This window comes from Dermacentor albipictus, unplaced genomic scaffold (genome assembly GCF_038994185.2).
Source record: "Dermacentor albipictus isolate Rhodes 1998 colony unplaced genomic scaffold, USDA_Dalb.pri_finalv2 scaffold_21, whole genome shotgun sequence".
NCBI classification, from domain to species: Eukaryota; Metazoa; Arthropoda; class Arachnida; order Ixodida; family Ixodidae; genus Dermacentor; species Dermacentor albipictus.
The window spans coordinates 4,632,041-4,658,394 of NW_027225575.1; the positions used below are offsets into that span (position 1 = coordinate 4,632,041).

At 44.7% G+C, this 26,354-nt stretch overlaps 1 pseudogene; it reads left to right on the forward strand.

Moving 5' to 3' along the window:
* LOC135918716 (regulator of chromosome condensation-like) overlaps positions 1-26,354 on the forward strand; it is a 55,221-nt pseudogene that overhangs the window by 15,248 nt on the left and 13,619 nt on the right.

Genomic DNA, 26,354 nt, shown 5'->3' on the forward strand with positions numbered 1-26,354 from the left:
TCTGCAATAAATAAACTATCTATTAGTGAAGAGCGTGTACTGACACTTCTGCTCAATATAGATATAAGACATTCGCCAGGAATTGACGGCATTCCTGCTTCTTTTCTCTTCCATTACGCTGAATGGTGCGCAAAGTACTTATGCTTGATATTTGACAAATCATTGTGCCGTGCTGAACTTCCGAATGATTGGAAACATGCTAAAATCACACCGATACCGATAACCGACGACCGGTCTCTTGTCTCTTCCTGCAGGCCTATTTCCTTATTATGTACATGTGCGAAGATACTCGAGCACATTATCTTTGCAAATATTTCCACTCTTGCTGAGGAAAACTGCATTATTGATAGCTGACAGCATGGTTTCCGTCGCAAACATTCCACGGTAACGTAGTTATTAGAAATTGTCCAAGACCTCGCAGCAGCATTAGATTGGGGTGATCCAATAGACATGATATTTCTAGATTTCAAGAAAGCTTTTGATAGAGTGTGCCACCAAAAACTGCTTTTGAAACTTAAACCTATTCTGAAAAATGATACATTTGCTCGCATGGCAAGTGGCATTCTTATCATTCAGGCATCAAACAGTATATATTGATGGAATCAGTTCGGACCCTGCCCCTGTAGAGGCCGATGTTCCTCAGGGCTCCGTCCTGGGACCATTACTTTTCTTGGTTTTTATAAATGATATTGCTGCCAATATATCGGTTAGAACACGTCTGTTTGCCGATGATTGTATACTTTACCATGAGATTTTGTGCCACGACGATCAGGAATTATTAAATATGTCTTTACGTAAAATTCAGGCTTGGTGACCAACTTTGCAAATGTGCATTAATTATAAAAAGACTAGCTATGGCTGTGACACACAAAGGCAATTCTTTGAAGTTCTACTACACCATCGATAACACCTTATTTCAGGTTACAAAATACAAATACTTAGGAGTCATAATTTCATCCGATATGAAATGGAATGACCACATAACGTACACTGTAAATAAGGCAATGAAACAACTTGGATATTTAGGAACACTTAGTAAATCCTCTACAGAAATTAGACTGCTCGCGTAGAAAACTTTCATTAGATCAATTCTAGAATATGCAGCAATTGTTTGGGATTCGCACACAAAGTGCAATATTACCAAATTTGAGAATGTCCAACGCAAAGCGTCAAGCTCATATATAATTGCTATAGTTGGAAAACATCCCCATCAGCCCTTTTGCAAACAGCCAATTTAAAGACCCTACAGGCAAGACGACACCACGAAAGACTAAATATGTTCTACTTAATTTGGCATAACCAACTTGGAATAAACAGAAAGGCATATTTTCATTCAATTACCCAGCGACAAACCCATTCTTTTCATTTAAACAAGGTGAACGAGTTCTTGTGCAGAACAAATGTGTTCAAAGCCTCATTTTTCCCGAGCACAATTCGCACACAGAATAACCTACCTGCCAATGCGGTTGAGTGTTCAACGGTGTCTACTTTCTTGAGTGCATTCCGCAATAGCTAACGATGCTTCACATTGTCGGGGCATATTGTTTGTACTTCGCTTTGTGTGTCTTATGTCGGTTCTTCTAATGCCGTACTTGCTCGACCAAATGTACGTTGTATTCCTATATACTGTATTGTTATGTACCCCACTCCAGCCTAAAGCCTGACATCCAGGCTGGCAGCATGTAATAAATAAAAATCTCTTTGCTGCGCAATGTTCCTATGCGCCTACGCACTGCCTCTTGCAACCTTCCGATAAGCGAGGCAGCTGTGCCAAGCTGTGCTCCGTTTGCGGCGGCTGGTGTGAAATGTTCCGCGCCAGACAGATTGTCCGAGGCTCTCAGACAGTTTATATTATAATATAAATATATATATAACAATAGGATTGACGGACTGGCCCGCTCTTCCGCTGCGGTGCGTGGGGCGGCACCGACTGTGGTTTTGTTGTTGTTTGTCATTGTCTCCTTGTGCATCAGCGATATCGGTGTTTCTATCGATTGGTTCGTGCGAGTTCACCACCACAAAGGAGATAGACGGCGGCAAACGGAAGCGCGAAACAATATCAATCGAGCAGAAGGTGGCTATGCTGAAAGCCATCGAGTCCGGCATGAAGGAGAAAAAAAGTTGCCGAGGATTTCGCCATAGTGTTGAGCACGCTGTCGACGATTTTGAGCAGTAAAGAAGCCATCACCAGTGCTGTCGCACGTGGCGTAAAAGGCAACAGAAAGAAGCTGCGAGCCCTTGCTTTCGAAGCTGTTCAAGTAGCTGGTCTTCAAGTGATTTTTGGACGCAAGAGCAAGATGCACTCCTGTGAGTGGGGCATTGTTGCAGTGCAAAGTGAAGGACTTTGCGTGCATCATGGGGCGCAATGATTTTGTGGCGAGTGTCGGCTGGCTGCAGCGTTTCAAGGAGTACCACGACCTAGTGTGCGGGGCTAGTGACCTAGTGTGCAGGGCTGTCATCGGGGAAGCGCAGTCTGTGAATTGCGAAACTGCAGTGGCGTGGGTGGAGACAAGCGTTGGACAGCTGCTAGAAAAATACAGTGCCAAGGATTTGTTTAATGTGGATGAGACAGCCCTGTTCTACCAGATGCTGCCGCAAAAAACCTTGGCCCCCAAAGGTGAACGCTGCGAGGGTGGTAAGCAGAGCAAGGTCCACGTAACTGTGTTGCTTTGTGCTGACCCTCGTGGTCGGCAAAAGTGCATCACCACGAGGCTTCAAAGGCAAATGAAAGTTCGAGTGAGTTACGTCTCCAACCGTAAGGCTTGGACTATGAGAAATTTTCGCAAATGGCTGCGGGAGTGGGACGAGCAGCTGGGCAAGCTGAACCGGAAGATATGCCTCTTACTGGACAACTGTATGGCCCACCACACTGCCGCTGTGCTAAAAAAATCGAGCTATGCTTTTTGTCACCAAACTGCACTGCACTTGTGCAACCTCTCGACCAAAGAGTTATCATGAACTTTAAATTGGGCTATCGCAAGCGTGTGATCGACCGGATTCTGCTCAATATGAGCATGAAGCGCGAGTCCACAATCGACTTGTACATGGCGATCGAGATGCTACAGGCAGCTTGGATGGCTGTACCGGCAAGCACGATCGCCAATTGCTTCCGGCATGCCTCATTTGGCATCAGCAGCAGTGGTTACAACGAAGATATTAGTGCTACTGCCAATGAGGGTGCCGCGGGCGAGCAAGTCCTAGCATCATGGGACGCTCTCCTTGACACCGGCGTTGTGCCTGACTGCGACACCTTCTGCACATACGTCAGTGCCGATGCTGATGCAGTGATGACGGAAGAGCTACCGGAGCCGGTAATTCTGTGCGCACTGTCGGGGGTGCCTAATGACGACAGTGACGAATGCCGACGACAGGCCGGAACCTGATATTGGGAAACTCAACGTACGTACTTCCGCCCAAAAGCTGGATGTGGCACACCTGCTGCGCCGCTTCTTTGGCACTCACAATGACGGCGAGAATGGACTCGAAATAGCGGCTGCAGCTGAAAAAGCCGTCATTCGCCTGAAGCTGTGGCAAAAATCTATCAAGGACATTTTTTCTGTGAATTGAGTAGCCAGCTAGTAGGCTGTTGATCGATCAGTGATGAGCCGTTTAGCGTGAATAAAGTAGAAATTCCTTGCCGTCTTTTTTTCGCTTGTTTTTTTCCATGCGATGGCCGTTTTCTTTTTCGCGTGGTGGGTTGTTGGGAGATTTGGTGGTGAGTACATTTTCTCTTGCTTGCTAATTGTGGATAGAAATGGATAGTAACTACAACGAACTAATGGTTATAACGAAGTAATTACGACCCCCCTTCAACTTAATTATAACGGTTTTACTGTACTGCACGTACCCGAAACAGGGGTCTGGCTTAGTGGCCAGTATGTTTAAAATGAACAACAAATTATGAAATGTGAGCCTATATAAGATTTGTCATAGTGTAGTGTGGATATGCGAGAGCACATGCGCATGCACCACTTTGCGTCATGCCAAAGGCACAGGAATGAAATGGGCAAATGTATGATATTAACAGCTTCGATTCACAGATTCCAACGTGTCGGTTTATGTGCACAATTTTATATTCAGCCCGCTCGATAATTCAGTCAATTTCGTTAGTGCCATAAAGACCGAACTAATGAAAGTTGACTGTAATACATGCTCAACTATTCTGTAGACGTTCAAGCATCACTAGAGGAACTGGCAAATTAGTTAGTCGAGGTGAGGGCTACCGTTTTGCTCAGAATTGCTGCAAAAACACTGGAGAATCGCTTCGGGGCAAACACATATGCCAATAAAGTCAATCAATGATCTCGCAGGAAACTCCTCAAGGTGCTATCATTGTGAGCATCAATTCTGTGTTCACGAAAATGCCCATCCCTGCATATTGTTATAATTACCTAAAACGTACCTCTCCATTGCTGTGGGCTATATAACTGTCAGGCTGAATGCACTGCTGTTCCAGCTATTGTTACTTTGGCATATTTGGTGTAGATTTTTGTAGATTTAGAATAAAAACAGGAACAGTGCAACACAGGACAGAGCGCTGACTAGCAACCAAATTCTTTATTTGCAGAAGCAGCATATAAAGACATTGAATGTGACATAAAGAACAGAATAAGAGGGATAAGCGTCAGCCAAGAAGATAATCCGTTTTGTTGAGAGCGTGAGGGACGCATAACTGACGCACGGGTCAACACGTTTGAATATGCAACATACCTCAGATTTCCCACACACACTTTTCTATATCTGCCAATTATTTCGCACTTCTTAAACATCGGGGTGCAACAACACGTGTTACAGTGGGCAGCCAGATGACTGCACGGGTTTCCTTTCAGTGAAGCGGCATGCTCGCGCAGGCGATCATTAATACACTTCCCCGTTTGCCCGATATATTGTTTACAATCAAGCGGGATTTTATTGACGACCTGCGTTGTACAGTTGATAAAGCCGCGAACATGATTCTTACAACAGCTGTTGTGCGCGACAGTATCCTCCCTGTTGATTATTTTGCACAACCCGCTCAGTTGATTAGGGGCAGTGCACGCCACCCTCACTCCTGCCTTGGCGGCAATTTTTATTACGTTACGGGATACACAGTGTACATAAGGAATGAAGGCAAGCCTAGATCTCGATAACTTTTTGTATTTGTTTGAGCGCACCATCGAGCCTGCTGGCTGCATTGTGTGCAGTTGGCACTTGGGGAAAAAAGTAGGATTTTGACAAGTCAATTACAGTAGACTTCCACTAATTTGACTGTTTAATTTGATTTTTCAGTTAATTCGATCTCGACCGAAGGTTCTGGCACGCGCCCATGCATTTCTACGGGCCCGAACTTTATTTATTTTATTTATTTGCTTCTTATGTGAAATGGAAATAAATACTGTTTTCTCGAAATTAATTGACATATGCCAGGCATCGGACCAGTCGACAATTTGTCGAAAAGCATCGTTCAGCAACTCCTGGTCAGTAATAATGTCTATCTCTGAGTACAATACACAGGCATCAGCACAAAGCTTAACCATAACTGGAATACCATGCAGCATATCATTAATGAGTAAAAGGAACAAGAGAGGTCCAAGGACCGAGCCCTGGGGAACACCAGAGTCTACCGGAAGTCGTTGAGAAGAATGGTTATTAAAAACCAGAAATTGTTCTCTACCATCAAGGTATGCTGGGAGCCAATTAATTAGTCTGGAGTTTTTAAGTATCTTGCTCAATTTGTAAAGTAGTTTTTTGTGAGAGACCCTGTCGAAAGCCTTTGAAATGTCCATGAAAATAGCATCTATTTGTTTCCCATTGTTAATTGCTTTCGCAAAGTCGTGCACTGTTAAATCTAATTGGGTAGTTGTAGATTAGCCTTTTCTGAATCCGTGTTGATGCTTTTTTAATATATTGTGGTTTTCCAAGAATTCTTAGATATGCTTATGGATTACGTGTTCCAAAAGTTTACATACCATAGATGTTAAAGAAATTGGACGGTAGTTTTGAATGCAGTGCTTTTTTCCTGTTTTATGTAGTGGCTTCACTCTGGCTGTCCTCCAGTCACTCGGTACTTGTTCCTCGCACAATGACCTTGTGAACAGAACGTGCAAGTACTTTGATGTCCATTCTGCATACCGTTTTAAAAATGTGTTTGGAATGTTGTCCGGGCAAGAAGATTTCTTAGTGCTCAGTTGTGAAAGCGTGTTTAGTATACCTGGTTCGCTTATTTGAACGTCGGGTATAGGCGGCACAGACATTTCGAAAGGTGGCATTACATCATTATCATTTGAATAGACGGACTTAAAGTGTTTGTTAAACGCATTTGCTATTTCTTTGCTTTCGTGAGCTGCCTTACCATCAACATTAAATAAATCGCATTCCTTGGAGGTCAGAGAAATCGAACGGCAAAATTTATCTGGAGCCACGGTTATGAAACTTGGTAGCGATTCACCATAGTAGCGTTGTTTATCGGCATGCACTTCACTTTTAAGCTGAGAAAAAATGTTGTCGATCTTTTGTTTTACTGGCTGCACGTTTTCGATTTTAAATTTTTTCTTTACACATTTCAGTTTCCTTTGGAGCCGCAATGTCTCGCAGGAGATCCAGGGATTATTGTCGACCAAGAAGAAAAGTCACAACGGGACAAAGCGATCAATGCACTCTTTAACTATTTTTTTAAACCTGCACCACAGCGACACTACGTCTTTCGCGCTACTTGAAATGTCATCGAAATTAAGCAAAAGTATATCAATAATTGATACATCATTGGCTCGAGAGAAGTTTCGGTAAGATGAACATTCATATTTCTTATCTAACACGGTGTCTGTAACGGTGAGTAGTACAGCCTCGTGATCCGATATACCAGGTACTATCTCGCAATTCGTTTTCGCACTAATTGATCCACTGACAAAATAAAGGTCAAGCGTTGACTGACAACTGCCTTGACTGCAACGGTTTTGTTCCACAATTTGCAATAAGTCAAAGGCAAAAGCAATGTTCAGCATGCTTCATTTCAAGATTGTTATTTCGATCTCGAAATTGGCCTTTGCCAGATGATTCGAACTTGACCAGTCAGCACACATGTGCCTGACCGTTATGCCATGGTGACCTCAATGACAGATGCTGCCTTCTATGGCAACGTCTGTCTTGGCAGAGCTTAGGGAGCAGTGCATATGTTGAACACGTCATCTCCGGTTGAAAATGCTTATTTTCGAGTTGCCTTAGAAAGATGTACAAGCGATAACTGTAGGTGACAATGTCTCACTAGGATATTACCCGATTCTGTTGCGCACTTTCTATAAAAGAGAATTAGACCGAAAATTGCCTTCACGGGGGGGGGGGAGGGAGGAGGTATGCTTTACCGCATGACACTTGTGTACTGCGGCGAAAGTAAATTTTGAAATCGTGCAGCGGAGCTGACTTAAAAAGTGGTTGCCATTGTGCAACAAATATTTAACCCTTGCCCATTTTTTCTTGCTAAAATATCCGGAGCGTGTTAGATTTCTTTGTTTCGAAGCTTTAAAGAACAGCTGAATAAATCGGTGCCGTTATGGTCCTTTTTTTGCATCTTGTTTAATTCAACATGCCGAATAATTCAAACGATTTTGTTGGTCCCGTCAGTCGAATTAAAGGAGTCCTGAAACACTTTTTGAACACAGTAGGAAAATGTTGCCGATCTGTTAACGAGGCTACTGTAAACATGCGAATGAAATATTGGACTGTATGCAGCGGTGTTTTTTAAGGTCCTGTGTCAAAAGCAATGAAATATGCCTTGCTCTCGCTTCTGCAATCTCATCATGCAGCACTGTCACAAGCAGCTGGACCCGCTGTAGCTATTGGCTGATTTCTTGATTGTGCGAATGTGCTCAGTTGTATGCTTATTGCTCATTTGATTTAAATAAATGAAACATATATATATGTATGATATGTGTGTGTGTCTGCTATCTCTGACAGAATAACGATTTCATCTTCGTACTGCCGGTCTAAAGACAGTTGCGTGTTGCTGCATCTGCTGCGCATGGTCTCCAAGACAAGAAGCGCAGCATAGATACTGCGATTGTCATGGAGTGTCGCCACAAGCAGTCTCGCATTCCACTTTTTTTTTTGGGGGGGGGGGGGCATTGGTCATTGCACCCCCTTGCCGTTACCCCTGTGTAGCTTCCAGCGTGCTAGTCACTAGTACAAATAAATCGAGACTGAAAGCCAATGATTCGTTCAATAAATACGTCTGACCTCACTTGTTATTGAAGGATTCGCAAGTTTTTGCAGCAGGAGATTGTTGAGGTGATGTAATGCAATAGTGATACCATTCTGTGATTAGTTAAAGGGTTTCAGGGCCCCTTTAACAGAAATCAATTCTATTGCGTAAATAAGGCAACGCCAAGGGTGCCCACTGTTTGAAGGCCTTTGCAATATTGGTAGAGGATAGTTGGCTTTTCTAGCTACCAGGGTATCGACATGCACTTCGTTGCTGAGTCGCCAAATTCTTTTTTTCAAAAGCTTTTGAAAAGGCTTGCGTGACACTGGTAGAACTGGAATGAGACAGCACGTTATTTATTTGTAGGCTCGATCTGAAGTATTCGTTGCTTGCGTGACGCAGATTGCCTCCGGCAGTGATCATGTGGTGTTGCTGACGGATAAGGGTGATGTGCTGACTATGGGATGCGGAGAGCAATGACAGCTGGGACGAGTGCCTGTGCGGACGTCCCTGTGCAGAGCATGCACTCCTTCACTAGGGCTGCTCAAGCCCACCAAAGTCTCCATACCGAAACCCAGCGGTAAGTAGACATCCGAGCTGAATTTACTTTATGTCCATTACTTTGCCAAATATCTTTTTTTCAATTTCATTCCTATTCAAGAAAAAAAAATAGCTGTTATATTTCACCTCAAAACTAAAAAAAACATTTCAAACCGGTTTCAACAGGTTTGGTGTGCTCAACCTAATATTTCTAGGGGAAACACATAAACTTCTCCTGTATAAAAACTCAATAGTGCTCTTGTGCTACATGCAGACTCCACTAAAAGGTAATGCGTGCTGCAGTTCAAGTCAAAATGTACTACAGTAAAACCTCATTCAACCATACCCACTAAAACAGTTGTTTTGTTTTAAAAGTAGTAAAGTCAAATCCCCAACTCAGCCGCCATTGAACATAATGCGTTTTCTATCCGCATAAACCATACCAGCTTATTGCTTTTGTATCGGTCAACACATGGTGTTTCCACTTTTCATCGTATAATCACGGTGGTGCATAGTCCCCATCGGGCGGCCCGTCAGAACAAGCCTCAGAGATCGGAACAGTGGCCTCCAAGTGCTGCCCTTTGCATTTGCGTGTGAAGCCAGATTGTCAACATCATTTCAGTGTCATGCAAGCAGGGACTTGCGTCATGCCGAAGCTTGGATAAAGAACACCAAGGGCTCAGCATAGAAGAAAAATTGGTCATCGTTTGGGCTATTGAATGTGGCACGAATAAGTTGGTGCTGGCATGCGAAAGGGATCTGCCATTGACTACGGTGTGTGACAATTGGAATGTGAAGAAGGTCCTTGGCACCTGCCGTGGTCGCTCAGTGGCTATAGTGTTGTGCTGAGCACGAGGCCGCAGGACCGAATCCCGACAACGGCGGCCGCATTTCGATGGGGGCGAAATGCGAAAACACCCGTGTACTCAGATTCAAGTGCACGTTAAAGAATCCGAGGCCGTCGAAATTTCCAGAGTTCTCCGCTACGGCGTGCCTCATAATCAGAAAGTGGTTTTGACACGTAAAGCCCCATAATTTTAATTAATATTTAGGTTGCTCAGCAGCGCTGCTACGACCGCCGAAAAAATGTCGGCTACGAGGCTCACCTTTTCGTCATCATTCTCTGTTGCCAAAGTGCCGCCTAACGACAGTGATGAGGAGGACACGGGAAGTGACAGCACGGGTGGTTCAGGCCTGACAGTGGCAGAAGCTGCGCGTTACGTCAGCCTCATGGATGCAATCGTCGTGACGAGAACAGCACCCTGCGATGAAAAAGGCGCTCCGTGACTTCTGCAGCGCTACTGTGTCCGTGCACGGAGAATATGCAATGCCAACGATGATTCTGATATGCGAGTGTTTGCCGACAAGAGGGGGCTAGCTGAAAAGCTGACTCGCAGCTTCACTAAGTTTGAAGCCGCGGCATAAAATGAAAATAAGACTTGTTGCGCGAAGTGAATAAATACTTATTGTTTTTGCCCTTTCATTGCGCTCTCTCTGAGATCCGTTTTTGACATGTAAGTGGGTGATCTCATGCTATTTTGGTTAAGCAGTACTACAGTTTAGTACATACTTTTTCCGACCTTCGGCCAACTACGGTTTAACAAGGTTTCACTGTGGGTGCGAAGTAAATGTACTGTGGAAGGCACACTTCAGCAGCAGTATGTCACTTCTATCCCATCTACTTCAATTTGTATACCTGTGTTTTCAGAAGTGATTGCCCAGCTAGGAAGTGCTTTATGTGCAGGCCTTTCAGCTATTTGAGTCGCTAATTTCAATTCCTCATGAGTGTATTACTGTACTAACATGCCTGCCTGCTGACAAGCTGCATTGAGAACCACAGCAACGGGGCTTCACAACATGAGCTTGTGTGCGCTTACAAATCTGGTTTCATAGTTGATGCACAAGTGCAGGAAATGCATGGGTGAAATGCCCTTTGGATGGTGGACAAGTGAAACTTTTTTTTTCTCACCCCTGAACAAAACCTAAATGACCACAGGTCCCAAATTGCATTAATCAAAGCGACCATCTCTGCCATTTAGATTATCTCGCACCCTCGAACCAGTGCTCTTGCATGCTGATCCGCTGCCAGCCATAGCCGTCACAGCAATGCTAGGCCTAGCTTCTTTGTCGTTCGGGACTAAACTTCCGGGTTTTTTTTGGCTCTGTTCATTAAACGAGCCCTAAAGCACCATTTCTTTATCGAAATCGTGAAATTTACTTTAAGTCAAAAACTATCGTATTTTTGCATGTATAACCTGCAACCAGAATTGAAAAAGAAACAGTAAAGTTGGGGTGCAGGTTATACGAGATTATTGCCTTCAGGTGTGGCTTCACGGCAGTGCGCTTTGCTGCCTTGAAGCCACACTTTAAGCGAGGTTTCTCGTCATTCAGAATGAACTAGTCGTGCATCCGCAGATGAAGACTGTTCTTGCAAAGATGTGAGTGTTCTATGCAGTTATTTCCGCAGGCTATACGTGAATTTTTTTTAATGCGAATGCTTCAAATGACTCATTGATTGAAAAGGCCAGCATCGGTAGAAGCGAAATGGCAGCTGCATTCCCAGTAGCTGAGAAGCCATGTCACGAGTGCGGCTCGACGGAGCAGAGCGGGTGAAAGGGAACAGTCTGCTGCTGCAGTGGCACTGTCGCAACGCCTCGTCACCCTCACTCTTGGAAGCCAGAGCACAGTGCCCGAGCCAGCACCGCAGGCTCTTGCTGCTTGCTGGCTCGGGCAGCATGTATTGCTATGGCACATTACCCACAGTGCAAAACTTGAAGCACTCTTTCTTTATCGAAGTCGTGAAATGCATCTAAAGTTAAAAACTATCGTATTTTTGCGTGTATAACCTTCAGCAAGAATTAAAAAAAAACATTAAAGTTGGGGTGCAGGTTATATCAGATTATTGCCTTGAGGTGTGCCGCTCAGCGGTGTTCATTTGTACTTTAATGCTTTCACATTCACAATTCATAAGGTCTTAGGTGTCCTCAGATTTATTTTTCTTTCCAGGTTGTAATTGGGGGGTGCAGGTTATATGCGGTGGCTCGTTAGACACGAAAAAATACGGTACACTATTTGAAAAATAGTTTGCAGCAAAGCATACTTCAGTGCAGTAAGCAGAAACGGAGCGATTGGCTATGAGAGAATGGCTGTGATCCCCCTTTGTGGTGCTCCGCCTTCAATGCTTTGCACTGCAAAGGCTACAGCGGAGTGGGTGGGCCCACAACACTCGCCCTACTAAATGTCACCCTGGTTAAAATTTGATTTTGGGTGTTCATGTAGGCACCACTGTTTGAGATGTCAGTGCCACAGCGAGCCGCAGTGCGCTCAGCGAGTGAGGTCATCGCAGCATCCTCAGCACCCATGGTATCTAAGCTATGTAGCAGATCGCAGCTACATGCAGCTGTTTGCGTTGTGAGACAGAGCTTGAGTGTGTACTCATGCTCATATGCTCCAGTCTGGTTGTGCTACATGATGCAGGCTGGCTTTGTTCTGCACCAGCTTGAATCATGGATAACAGCCACATCCAACTGGTTCATCTTGAAGCGCTATCAGTAGGTCAATACAAAGAGAAGTCTGCTAAGGTGTCTAATCAGGAGCATCCAGAAGTGAGCGTGTGTGTGATCTGACCTTAACCCTTTACTGCAGAATTCTGTTCTCTCAAGACATTATCCATGGAATTGTAGGGAAGCATAACAGTTGCTGTACTCCCATGGAAACTAACGTTAGCGAATTTCTGTGGTTTGAATTTGCAGAAAAGGGGTACGTTGCGTATTTGCAACAACATGCAAATAAAGAAGTTGAAAGGGAATGGTCAACTTAGTGCAATTCATATTCAGATGTTTATTTGCTTGTGACAATCGTTGGTGCCCCTATGATATGGCGTGGAAAAAAAAGCAACTGTACTTGCTGATGCAGCACAGGGGGTTCCCAGACTTCGTGCAGTACGTCATGCAGATTCCCACGCAGCCAGGAAACAATGGAGTGTTTTCGCGTTATTGTCAAAATTTAGAACGTAGAAGCACAGATGTAAGGCTGTTCCCGTGACGACACGACACGGCAGCATGCGGATGCACCACGTCGTTTTGAAAAAGGAAAGGGGGGAAATCTGACCAGAAAACATCTTGCACGCATATTGAATCGAAATGGACTTACACTCATGGTTGTCATCACTACTGAAATAATCGCTGCATTCACTTTCGGGAGGAATTCCTCGGCCATAAAACGTTTGAAACCATTTCACTTTTCCTAAAAAAATTAACTATGTACACATTGTTGCATTTGCGCAACATAGCAACGTTCCGTCGCCAGGAACAGACTGTTCCAAAAATAGAATGTCTTTGTTTTTTAATCTACATAGTCAGGAGGATGTGGAGCTCAGCGTAAGATTTTTTTTCGCTTTGTCTTATGGAGAAATACATTTACAATTGGCAAAACTTACATGTATCACTGCTAGCGTTCAAGCACAGCCTCCGCCATGTTTGTTTTGGTAGAAGATGCGAATGATGAGCGCAAATGGCAGCACAAAGCGGCGCGTTTTTCAGACGAATGTTGCAGAACTGCAACAGCGTGTACAGGCAGCTTCAAATGGACTTTGCTTCCGTTTTTAACGCCGTTCATTGGAATGTTACGTAAATGCAACAAGGCGCAGTAAAGGGTTAAGTTTCGCAAGGTTTGAACATAGTTGAGTGTTCAAAACTGATCGAAATTGGGGAGGCTCGACAGCTATGACACCAATAAGCAGGGTGGCCACAGTTCTTATGCAGGCGGCCATAGCATGAGCAGACATAGTCGGTATCTTCTGGAACTGCGTAATTATTGTTGAATTCAAAAGCAAATTTTCGCTTTCTTCAGCCTGTTTATAACAATGCATCAGTAAGTGTACGCACTAAGAGGAAGAGGTGGACAGATCCAAACATCCATCTTGATTTATCTCCATCCTAAGCGAATAGCAGCCATCTATTGGAATTTCGCATAGGACGACATATACAAACCACCAGCAGCTTTAGAGACGGTAAGAGGGCATTGTTCGTATAGTTTTTGAGAAATATATGTAAGTTCATGCTCAGCTTGGGAGCTCCACAGGCCATGCACATTGTAAAATTTGGCTGAGATGTTCACAGCAGTGTGTGCTACAGCGCACTGCGTTTTCTTGCCAAGCCTGACCGGTGGTTCAGGACTCTTCTAAAATGATCTGCCACTGCAAGCAAGGGCGTCGACCTTGTCATCCTTGCCGATGGCTTTGAAGGGTGGAAAGCACTGCAAGGGTCAAACATTACATAATGCCGATTCCCAAAAAGTCAGCTTCGCCTGCATACAGTGGTGCTACGTGGTCAAGCATATACGGTTTATTGTGGTGAAGCATACCAAGGGTGGCAAGGGGCCATTGTCGAGAGAGACATTATCTATTCTTTAGTTACACACGCATACACCCGCCACCTCCTCTCGCAGCACGAGCACCAGGATGCCTAAAAAATGTACTGGCAGGCCTTCAAAGCTACAGTACAATTTCGCTAAATGGAAATCAGTTAAATGGAACTGCCCATTAAAGGGAAGCTGAATAGTCTGCCGAATTCAATAAGATGCTCATATACGGATGCGGGAGCCTTATAAACCATCTAGGTAAAATTTTGTTTTTTTTTAAATTAAGAGCGACGTAATCGTTGGTTAAAATTGCGCTGTAGCTCCGCCCCCCGTTGAATGCCACGCGCTGCTACTGACGCTGACGATGCGAGCAGAGACCGGAAACCGCGGTGTTGTGACGTCAACTCTAGTGTTTTGTTCCTTCGCAGCCTGCGCGACCGTGCCTGACCGCGCTTGTTTCTGCGTGCGTGCCATCGTAATCTGGTTCGATCGACCCTGCATTCCTTTGTTGGTGCGTCTGCGTGTATGTAGAGTGGTAGTCAACGCGCAGTTGCTGTATATCGCCACAGAATGAGAGAGGACTACTTGCCACTAGCAGGCTTTCTAAACGCAGCGCGAAAAGATCGGAGAAACGAAAACAAAGACGGCACAAGTGCAGACTGATAACTGGTGTTTGAATTTAACCCGCCGTGGTTGCTCAGTGGCTATGGTGTTGGGCTGCTGAGCACGAGGTCGCGGGATCGAATCCCGGCCACGGCGGCCGCATTTCGATGGGGGCGAAATGCGAAAACACCCGTGTGCTTAGATTTAGGTGCACGTTAAAGGACCCCAGGTGGTCAAAATTTCCGGAGTCCTCCACTACGGCGTGCCTCATAACCAGAAAGTGGTTTTGGCACGTAAAACCCCAAATATTATTATTAACTGGTGTTTGAAGGCCTTATGAATACACGAACTCGCCCAAACCTGGTTTTTTATTTACTGCGAGCTCCTTCGTGTTAGCACGCTGAACGGAAGGTGCATGTTTATCTCCCGCCCTTGACGCAGGTTTCGTCGCAAAGCGCTGCGAATTTTCTATTTACACGTGTGTTGTAAAACAGCCTGCATGCAGCTACCATAACGCAGTGCAAATTAAGAGTTTGCATGTGCTGGAAAGCCGAAGCACGCCAGGACGCTCCGCTCCCCCCTTCTCTAGGGCACAGCGAGAAACTGACCGTCTCACGTAGCCGACGGAATTCGCCGCCTTTACGACTTTGGTTACGAGTAGTGTGCGGATTGCGCACAGATGAAGGTCACTACACGTACTGCATGAAGCGGGAAGCTTTTCACGCGTTTAAACCGTCTTTGTAGATAGCCGACAGCTTTGAGCAGCGCACAGATGCCAACGATCGCATCCCCGCTTACATTCCACGAGGAGGCATGCAGGAACACAACACTACAGTTGTTTGACCGTAAACGAGCTCACTAGATCGGCGAAAGATCGGCGAGATCACTAGATCGCTTTGCAAAAAACATACTCACCAAAGAGCATTTCCAACACGAGGAGATCCCAAGACTTCGCTTTCGTTCGCGTCGAAAGCACTGCTCGCACCAGCATCGTTTGCTTATTCGAGAGACCGGCTCTTCGCAATCGGCTCGTACATGTAGGGAGTAACGCCGAACTCCTCAGAAAAACGCAGTCTCTCTAAATTTTTCATTACAGCACCAAACTACCTGGCATCGCGCTTCATGTGTAGCGGCAGCGGTCGGTCACTAGAGTTGACGTCACGAGGCGCCCGACAAAATACAGGCGGAAACGAGACGCGCGAGCTGGGCGTGTCCGCTGCTGCACTTTTCGTCGAAATAAAATATATTTGCGCTTTCTTTCGCTTAATTTCGGTACGATATTCGAATTCGGAGGGTTGAAAACCATTATGTACACATGTTCACTAATTTTTTCTGGAAAACCTTTCACCTTCCCTTTAAACGGAATGACAGCGTCTAAATTGGTTGGTTTTATATTTATATAATAGAAAAAACTTTCGTTCCTGTACCGGGAGTACATGAACTGCAGACGTAACTACAGAAGCAAGCTCTAAAGTATTTGTTTCTTTACAGAAAAATTTTCAAAAATCATTTTTAAGGCACTTGTCCTATTAGCAAAACGCCATCCGTAAAGAACGGTGGCAATTAGATTCAAGCCAGCAAAAATTTAATATAAGTACGTAATGTATAGCATGCGCAGTCCTGGCAGCTTCACGGCACTGCCACTCGCGCCATAGATGACAGAAATAATTAGCGCCTTGTAGCATGCCATCAGAGAAATTGTGATCCATCACCACTACCTTATGCTAATGCAGCCACTGATTCTAGTAGCAAGAGTGATGTATCTGTTTTAATGAGTCCCGGTGCCTCCTATAAACCAAAACTAGCGAAGCCTAGTGAATCCAGAAGTTGCCGACCGCGCCCAAACCACGGATGAACTAGCTGCTACGTACATATACTCCTTGATGCCTAACATCGATAACAGCGTTAAAACGGTGTATTGCATACTGTGCTGCACGCCTGCACATCTTTCTCATTTAATGGAACTCTTGTTTATCGGAACATATTTATCCAGTCCCTTGAGGCTCTGTTTAACGAGTCTACTGTATTTAACACAGGCCTGAATGGTTTGAGCCCTTGGGGATAGTAAAAGGTATACATGAACTTTTTTTCTTATAGATTCAAGTTCCCTAAGGAGTCTGAAAAAGGACTGGTTAAACCGTAGTTGGCCAGAGCTTTGAAAAAGTGCGTACTAAACGATAGTGCTGCTTAACTGAAATGGCATGAGATCACCCACTTGCCTTTCAAGAACAGAACTCAGCAAGAGTGCGATGAAAGGGCAGAAAACATGCTGTATTTATTCACTTTGCGCAACAAAAGTCTTATTTTCATTCGATGCCATGGCGGCCTAGCAGCAACGACAGCGGCTTCAAACTCGCTTAAGGGGGACATAGGTCTTTAGGCCTAAAAAGTTACCAAAAAATTGAGCTTCGCGAAATAGCATATTTGGATTCTGCATCTACCAAGATTCTGCATCTATCTTAATCTGCCAAGCTTCTTATCTCGTATGCTGATACTTAAGCCCAAATATATTAATTTTATAACTATAGGGAGGGTGAGTCATTTGTTTTTATTTTTGCAAAATACTGATTTTGAATCCACAACAAGACGTTTACCATGATACTTCAGTAGCTATCGCAAATAGAATAATTATTTTTGCATCATGAAGTTAAATGTTTGGAGCACACAACATAAGGAGCACTTCAAGTTTCTTTTATGTTTTCAAAATTTGTCTTGTGTGACCAATGCATGGCCATGTTCAAAACAATGGAGTTCCATGTACTCTAAAGTAAGAAATATTGACCCAATCATGTCATGTGCTTTCTGCTATTTATTCATGTCATTTGTATATTTTTGTGGGACTGTTATTTATCTGTTGTAGTTAAGAAGAAAAGACATTGTTTTCTTAATTATGTAATGAAATTTTAAAATATGGAGAAGATACTAAACAGGCATGCCAACTTTTATCAAGTTTGGTTCAGAAATAGTTAAGGATAACTCTATTCACCATGTCCCCCTTAAGCTGCGAGCCAGCTTTTCTGCCAGCCTCCTTTCTGAAAGTACCCGAATCAAGTTGACGTAATGCCGTACGTAAGGATGTAACTTCTGCCACTGTTGGGCCTGAATAGCCCGTGCTGTCGCTTGTCATGTTGTCCTCATCACTGTCGTTAGCTGACCCTTTGGCAACCAACGCAAGGATGGCGAAAAACTAAACCTCTAAAAGTTGAGACTCATGTCCAACATCTTTTTGTGGTCGCAGCAGCACTGCTGAGCAGCTCCGCCTTCGCATTCCAAATGCTACACACAGTAGCCAACGGTAGATCGTTATCGCGTGCCAGTGCCGACTATTTCGTGCCATTGTTCAATAGCATGTTGGATGTCCAATTTTTCTTCTATGCTGAGCACGTGGTTTGTGTCGAAGTTTCGGCATGACGCCACAATGCAACTCTCTGGCATGGCGCCGAAATGATGTTGATGTGGCGTCGCCTTTCCAAGCACCCTTTGCGTTTGCGCTTGGAAGCCGTTCTGATCTGTGAGGCTCGTTGTTCTACCAGGCCAACGTACCACTGCACCAGTGATTGTGTGACGTACCCCCGTGATTGTGTGATGAAATATGGAAACACTATGTGTTAACCAACATGCGTACAGTAAGCTGGTGCAGTTTATGCAGATATAAGACGCATTATGCTCAGTGGCCGCTGAGTCGGAGATTTGATTTTACTACTTTTAAAACGAAACTACTGTTTAAACGGATACAGTTTAATGAAGCTCTACTGCAGTACAGTCGAACCCACATATAACCATCTATCGGCTATAATGACCACATTTCAATTTATTTACGATTTGCTGACCATGCCTATTGAAACTGCTTCCAGATATAACGAACATTCTTTAAATCGCCATATTGTTACAACGAACGCTTTGAGCCCAGTCACAATAAAAAGAGAGTGCATGGCAGCTTGCGCCCCGCACTGGACAAACCGTCACGATGGCACAGCCTTCGAGATGAGTGAGCAACAGCCGCGTGCAGATTTCGGAAGCCGTGAAAGTTGCCCGTGTTTAGGCAGGTCTCCAGGGAGGAGGAGGAGGCATACAGCGTAAGCGGCATGGTGCATGCACTGGTGCAATATCGTATGCCACAACGGCAGCACTCTTGTTTTTGCGCAGTTGTCTGTGCGGCGCCATGTGCATTACGCTTATTTCAGCAATTTGGAGCGACCATCAATGTCTTTCCATGATGGGAACAACAGCCATTCATGCGTTCCTGTAATTGCTGCTGATATTCACGCAGCCAGAGTTGGCTTGCTGCCGCCATTCAATGTTTTGCAAAGCATCAGCAGTTACTACACTGTTACCAGATCACGGTTCAGTGACGCTTTGTTTACGCGTTGCTGATTGCTGGTAACGGTTTGCAATGAGATGCCCGAACAGGCATGGATAACTTTAGTGGACCTTTGCAGAATGATGGCATGCCACAGTAGTTTCCGAAACTTACGTTCTGATGAACTAGAATCCTTCGTTCTCTTATGCAGAATACGATCATTTTCTTGCTGGTAATAAAATATATTGCAAGCTCTCGACCAAACAATGGTGGCTGCACTTGCAGTTTTTTAATGACAGGTGCTTGGAACTGGGTGCTGTTTTGAAAGAGCTATGGTGCCACATTTCATTTTTTTAGATGGAAGCTTCTAACGGAAATTCGCAGCTAGGCATGAGAATGCACCAGGAACAAAAATGACTTAAAATCTCCTTTTAGGACCAAAGTGCTACCAAATAGCAACTGCCGATTCCAGCTTCAGTGCGGTCACTTTTTGAACATTTTCAAAGCCGATTCCATGTATAACGAACTACTGATACGACCACTTTTCGCAGAACTGGCAAGTTAGTTATCAACAGGTTTGACTGTATTACGAATCATTGCGCTTTACTGTTCGACTTAAATTTCTAATGTTTTCATTAACTACATTGGAACTGAATTGTGTGTTGCGTTGCTAAGTACGAGGTTGCGAGATCAAATCCTGGCTGCGGTGGCTGCATTTAGATGGGGGCGAAATGCAAAATATCATTACTAATATAGATGATAGTTCAAGTGGCTGAGGCGTTCTATAGAGATATATACACTACACGTGGCACCCACGAAGCTAATGGAAGAGAATAGTCTAGAGGAATTCGAAATCCCACAAGTAACGCCAGAAGTAGTAAAGAAAGCCTTGGGAGCTATGGAAAGGGGGAAGGCAGCTGGGGAGCATCAGCTAACAGCAGATTTGTTGAAGTATGGTGGGCAGATTGTTCTAGAAAAACTGGCCACCTTGCGTATACCATTGCGTATACAAAACTGTATACGCAATGCCTCATGACTTCGAGCGTACCGGATTCCTGGAAGAACGCAAACATAATCCTAATCCGTAAGAAAGGGGACGCCAAAGACTTGAAAAATTATAGACCGATCAGCATACTGTCCATTGCCTACAAAGTATTTCCTAAGGTTATCGCAAATAGAATGAGGAACACCTTAGACTTCTGTCAACCAAAAGACCAGGCAGGATTCCATAAAGGCTACTCAACTATAGACCATATTCGCACTATCAATCAGGTGATCGAGAAACGTGCGGAATATAACCAACCCTTATATATATAGCTTTCATTGATTACGAGAAAGCGTTTGATTCAGACGAAGCTTCAGCAGTCATGGAGGCATTATGGAATCAGGGTGTAGACGAGCCATATGTAAAAACACTGAAAGATATCTATAGCGGCTCCACAGCCACCGTAGTCCTCCGTAAAGAAAGAAACAAAATCCCAATAAAGAAAGGCGTCAGGCAGGGAGATACTATCTCTCCAATAATATTCCCAGACTCCTTACAGGAGATATTCAGAGACCTGGATTTGAAAGAATTAGGAATAAGAGTTCATGGAGAATACCTTAGTAACTTGCGATTCGCTGACGATATTCCCTTGCTTAGAAACTCAGCGGACAAACTGCAATGCATGCTCACTGGCATGGAAAGACAAGGCAGAAGGGTGGGTTTAACAGACTCGGAAAAGAACAGCAGTTTCCGATAGGTAGCGAGGCATGGGAAGTGGTAAGGGAATACATATCCACTTTGCGCAGGTAGTGACAGCGGATCCGGATCATGAGACTGAAATAATCAGAAGAATAAGAATGGTCTGGGCTGCGTTTGGTAGGCTTTCTCAGATAATGAACAGCAGGTTACCATTATCCGTCAAGAGATAAGTGTATAACAGCTGTGTCTTACCAGTACTCACCTACGGGGCAGGAACCTGGAGGCTTGTGAAAAGGGTTCTACTTAAATTGAGGACGATGCAACGAGCTATGGAAAGAATGAGGGGTGCAACATTAAGGGATAAGAAAAGAGCAGATTGGGTGAGGGAACAAATGCGAGTTAATGACTACTTAGTTGAAATCAAGAAAAAACAATGGGCATGGTCAGGACATGTAATTAGGAGAGAAGATAGTCGATGGTCATTAAGGTTATGGACTGGATTCCAAAAGAAGGGAAGTGTAGCAAGGGGCGGATGAGATTAAGAAGTTTGCAGCGACAACATTGCCACAATTAGTACATGTCCGGGGTAGTTGCAGAAGTATGGGAGAGGCCTTTGCCCTGCAGTGGGCGTAACCAGGCTGGTGATGATGATGATGAAAATGCAAAAATGCCTCTGTCCCATGCATTGGTGGCATATGTTATAGATCCCTTGTTGGTGAAAATAATCCAGTCCCCCGCTACGGCGTGCCTCATAATCAAATCGTAGTTCTGGCACATAAATCCCCAGAATTACATTCAATGCAGAATTGAATTGTATTTAATTGCCCTCATAATTAATTTCATTTTTTTCCTTCATGTACGTATCCATTGCCCAGAAAAATGTTGGGCCAATAGCCAAAGCTAGTTTAGGTGCATATTTGTGTACAATTGCAGCAGAAGAAATGAAAAAAAAAATAGAATGTTCATAGTATTGTAAGCTATAACAGCCATTATGCATTATGATTGTAAAAGAAAATGAAATAGTCAATACTGTTAGCATAGAGGCCATCTAATGCTAATATTAAAAACAAAAAAGTGCTGTGGATATTAACAGTAAACACACAACAGAAACTAATTATTCAAGTACATGTGTATTGTTGTGTTGTGCAATGTTAGATCACTCAATCTTTGTGAAATAAATTATTTTAATGATGTATGCAAAGTTGTATGCTATTTTTTATCTCCAGTGGCACCAAATTTTCTTCTTTTCTTTTCCATTCTGTTTGCACTGATCATTTCTTTGTGCATATGTGACATATGTCTTGCAAGACACTGGCAGTACTGAAGGTAAAGCAAATAATTAGAGGAAGCTGAACAGTCTGTTGAATTGAATAAGACGCTCATATACTGATGCGGGAGCCCTGTAAACCATGAACATAAAATTTTGGGCGAGATTTTTCATTTAGGAACAACATAATTGCCCGTTAAAATTGCACTTTCGCTCCGCCCCCTGTCGAGCTCCGCGCGCTGCTGCTGACGATGTGAGCGGAGACCGGAAACCGCAACCTAGTGACGTCACTCTGGTGTTCCGCTCCTTTGCAGTCTCCGCGACCGTGCCTGACCACGCTTGTTTCTGCATGCGTGCCGTCATAATCTGCCTCGCTCGAGCCTGCATTCTTTTGTTTGTGTGTATGTAGAGTGGTAGTTGACGTGCGCAGCATCAATTGAAGTGGTGGGCCAATCATGCCGGCGTTCTGTGCAGCCTACGGTTGCACAAACACCAGCGGCCGCGATGATGTTCCATTACTCCCCGCAAGACAAGAAGCTTGCAGCTGTGGGAGGCTGCTGTGAATCGAAAGAAATTCAAGCGCTCATGAACGACAGTGCTGTGCTCTAACCACTTCCATGACGACGTTTACTACCAGAGTTTATCTGTAATGCGTGAATGAGTGAGAGCACGACTTTCTGTTAGCAGGCTTTCTAAACGCAGCGCGAAAAGGTCGGGGCTATGAAGGCACAAAGGCGGGACGGGTGCGGGCGGGCGGACGGTAACTGGTCTTGGAAGACCTTATGAATGCACAAACTCGTCCAAACCTGGATTTTGATTTATTGCTAGCTCCTTCGTGTTAGCACGCTGAACGGAAGGCACATGTTCATCTCCCACAATTGACGCATGTTTCGTCGCAAACCGCCGTTATTTTTCTATTCGCATGTGTGTTGTGAAACAGCCAACGTGCAGCTACCATAATGCAGTGCAAGTGTAAAGTTCTCATGTGTTTGAAAGCCGGCGCACGCCAGGACGCTGCCGTCCCCCTCGCGCACAGAGAGAAACTGGCTGTCTTACGTAGCCGACGGAACTCTCCGCCTTTACGCTCCGGTGACGAGTAGCGTGCCGATAGCGCACTGATGAAGGCCACTACACGTGCTACGAGAGCCGGAAAACTTTTCCTGCATGTAAACCGTTTGTGTAGACTGCTGACAGCTTTGGGGCACCGCACAAATGCCGACGATCGCATCCCTCCTTACGTTCCACGAGGAGGCATGTGGGAACATAACAGTACAGTTGTTTGCCCAGAAAGAACTCACTAGATCGCTGAATACAGCTTTGCAAAAAACAAACTCGCCAAAGAAAATTTCTAACACGAGATGCTAACACTTCGCTTTCGTTCGCGTCGAAAGTACTGCTTATTACCAGCATATTTTGCTTTTTGTAGAGGCCGGCTACGTATACATGTAGGAAGCAATGCCGAACTCCTCAGAGGAACGCAAGCTCTCGAAATTTACCATTACCGTCTCGCCAAACCACCTTGCATCGTACTTCAATAGTGATGGCAGCGGCCGGTCCGGACAGACACCAATGTTGACGTCGCGAGGGTGCCCAACCAATCACAGGCGGAAACGAGGCGCGCGAGTTGCCCGAGCCTGCTGCTGCACTTTTTGTCGAAATAAAATATGCTTGTGCTTTCTTTCGCTCAATTTCAATGCGATATTCGAATTCGGGGGGTTGAAAACCATTACGTACAGCTCATCACTCATTTTTTCTGGGAAAACTCTTCAGCTTCCCTTCAAATAAATTAGCCACCAGCGGAGCTCCTAGCCCTTGTTTTTTTCCTCCCCTTAGATCATTTGTGTTTGTTTACCACTGGTATCCATTGTTGCATCATGTCCAGGTTGCAAGACACGAGCCTTCGACAGGATATGGGCTGGAGCATATGCCACATATGCACGGCCGCGTGAAACTGGCCAGCTGTTGGGTTTTGGTCTAAACAACTACCACCAGTTTGGTGTACAGGCACACAGGTCCTACGAGAGTGGCCAAATTATTTCTGTGCCTCGACCATTGACCACCTGTCAAGGGCATAAGTAGGTTATTCGTTTGTGTACAGTCATGCAATGTTACTATGAACAAGCTTATTAGCAAGGCATAACCTGTCGTGGTGGGATAGGGGCTACGGTGCTGTGCTGCTAAGCATGAGGTCGTGGGATCAAAGCCCAGCCACAGTGGCTGCACTTCAATGCAGCGAAATGCAAAAACACTCGTATCCCTTGCATTGGAAGCACATTAAAGATTCCCTAGTGGTCAAAATTAATCCGGAGTCCCCCACTACGGCGTGCCTCATAATGAAATTGTGGTTTTGGCGCATGAATCCCCATAATTAAATCATTCATGCACAATGCGGGGTGTGTTCACACCTCAAAGGCTGACCGGCACTACCACGTGCCATCCGTCTCTGGAATGACCTCCCTGATAACATAGCCTCCATATCTAATCTCGACACGTTCCGCTCTCAGTTACTCATGCTTTTCCCATCTAATACCATTCACGAGTGACCAATCTAGTGTAAGTTATCGTGCATTTTTTTGCCATGTTGTATATCATTTTCATAAACTGTATTCCTTTGCTCTGTTAACAGTAACAAGTGTTCGTGTGCCTTCATATATTGCTTTGTATTCCTATTGCCTTCAATATTGTGTAACGTGTTAATCTTTTGATAGCACTGTTCCTATTGGAAATTTGTACTTTTTATACCTTTTACTGTTTAATGTGCCCCCCTTACTTTATGCCCTTCCATAGGGCCTGTAAGGTTCTTTTGAATAATAATAATAATACCTGTGGTTTGGGACCTCTCAACCTGATATGGGTGGTGCACTTTGGGCGGACAAAGCATACTGCCTGCACCACGTGTGCACCCAATTTTTCGTTTCAAGTGTCGCGTGTGTCTCTACTGCTGAAGTTAAGCTGCACAGTTTCTTCACTTCTCTCTCGTGCATTGCTGTGAACCAGTTGACAATGGCGCAGGTGAATCGAACGAACCTGATGTGACCTGACGCTTCTGTTGTCCCACGTGGCAACTTGTCAGCGGAGGCCAGCACCACACGCTGCTCTTGAGTGAGGAAGGCTCGATCTTCACCCTCGGCCGCAAGGACTACGGCCGGCTTGGACTCGGGGAATCTGTGCCTGCTGGTAATGAAGACCAGGTGGCCCCTGCCCCAGTGCCTGGCCTCTCTGGCTGCGTGGAGGTCTCATGTGGAGAGGCATTCTCATTTGCCATTGATGGCGAAGGTTGTTCTATATAAATTCTTTTTTTTTTCAGGGTGCCCTAATGTTTGTTTTCTCTAATGTTTCGTACTAGAACTGCTCAAGCGAAATCTGGTGTTAGTATCACTGTGTGCCAGGGGTACAACTGAGCATCTGGTATGGGTATACAGTCGCTGACCATTAATCTGGATGCTGAAAATGTGGGCACCTTCACGGCACCGCCACTCGTTCAATTGAAGTAATGTATAATCATGACCGATGGTTCGGATGCCCTGCCCTACAGCACGCCGTTCAATTTTTTGGGCTCCAGCTGCCTGATAAGGCGCGACATCGAACACGATGACAAGCTGTCACCTATGTTTGCTAGGTTGCCAGCACTGAAAGGGTGTGCTGGGTATGGCATAATAGGTAGTGGTAAAATCCACACAGCAGCAATGGATGCCTCCAAGTTACAATAGCCGATTTCAAAGGCTATGTTTTGTTAGCGGCATGTGATGGCCGCAGTGTTTTCGATTCAGCCAGTTCAGTATCTCTTGACTATCTTACCCTGACCAAACCGCAAGCCAAGCCACTGAGCTTTGAAGTTGGTGCTTGGCATTCACGTCTTTGCGTTGTCAGTTGTTTCTTGAGCTAGGCCTGGTCAACTGCTACATTTGAGTCTCACTGTTCTAGTGTTTGTTGCTTGGTGTGCTAGGCTTCATCTGCTTCTACAGGATCCGTCCATACATTACGTAATATGAAATGCCTTCTGCGCCATAAGGACCAACCAATGCAAAAAAAAAAATTCGTTGACAATTGCAGTGCTCCCTGACATGAAATTTGGGCAAAGAGCTACAAGTGCTTTCATTTGGCCATATACTGTATTTATGCAAATCTTACAGGCACTTTCTTTCCGATAAAAAAGGTCCAAAAATTGTGTGCGCATTAGAATCAAGTACGACCCTAAATCTGCAGTACCATATCGCCCTTGGCATTTCCAAATAACCACTTCACACATGCTTCGAGCCTAGCTGTCACAGCTTCCCCCATGTGCTGCTGTACGTGTCCTTAGGTTAGTCCACCATCTGACATCCTGTTTATTTCGTGTGCTCTATCAGCATGGAACTGCCAACTGTGAAGACATGCCGAGTTCATCATGACGCTGCGATTAAAGGAAAGTGATCACGTGTGCGAA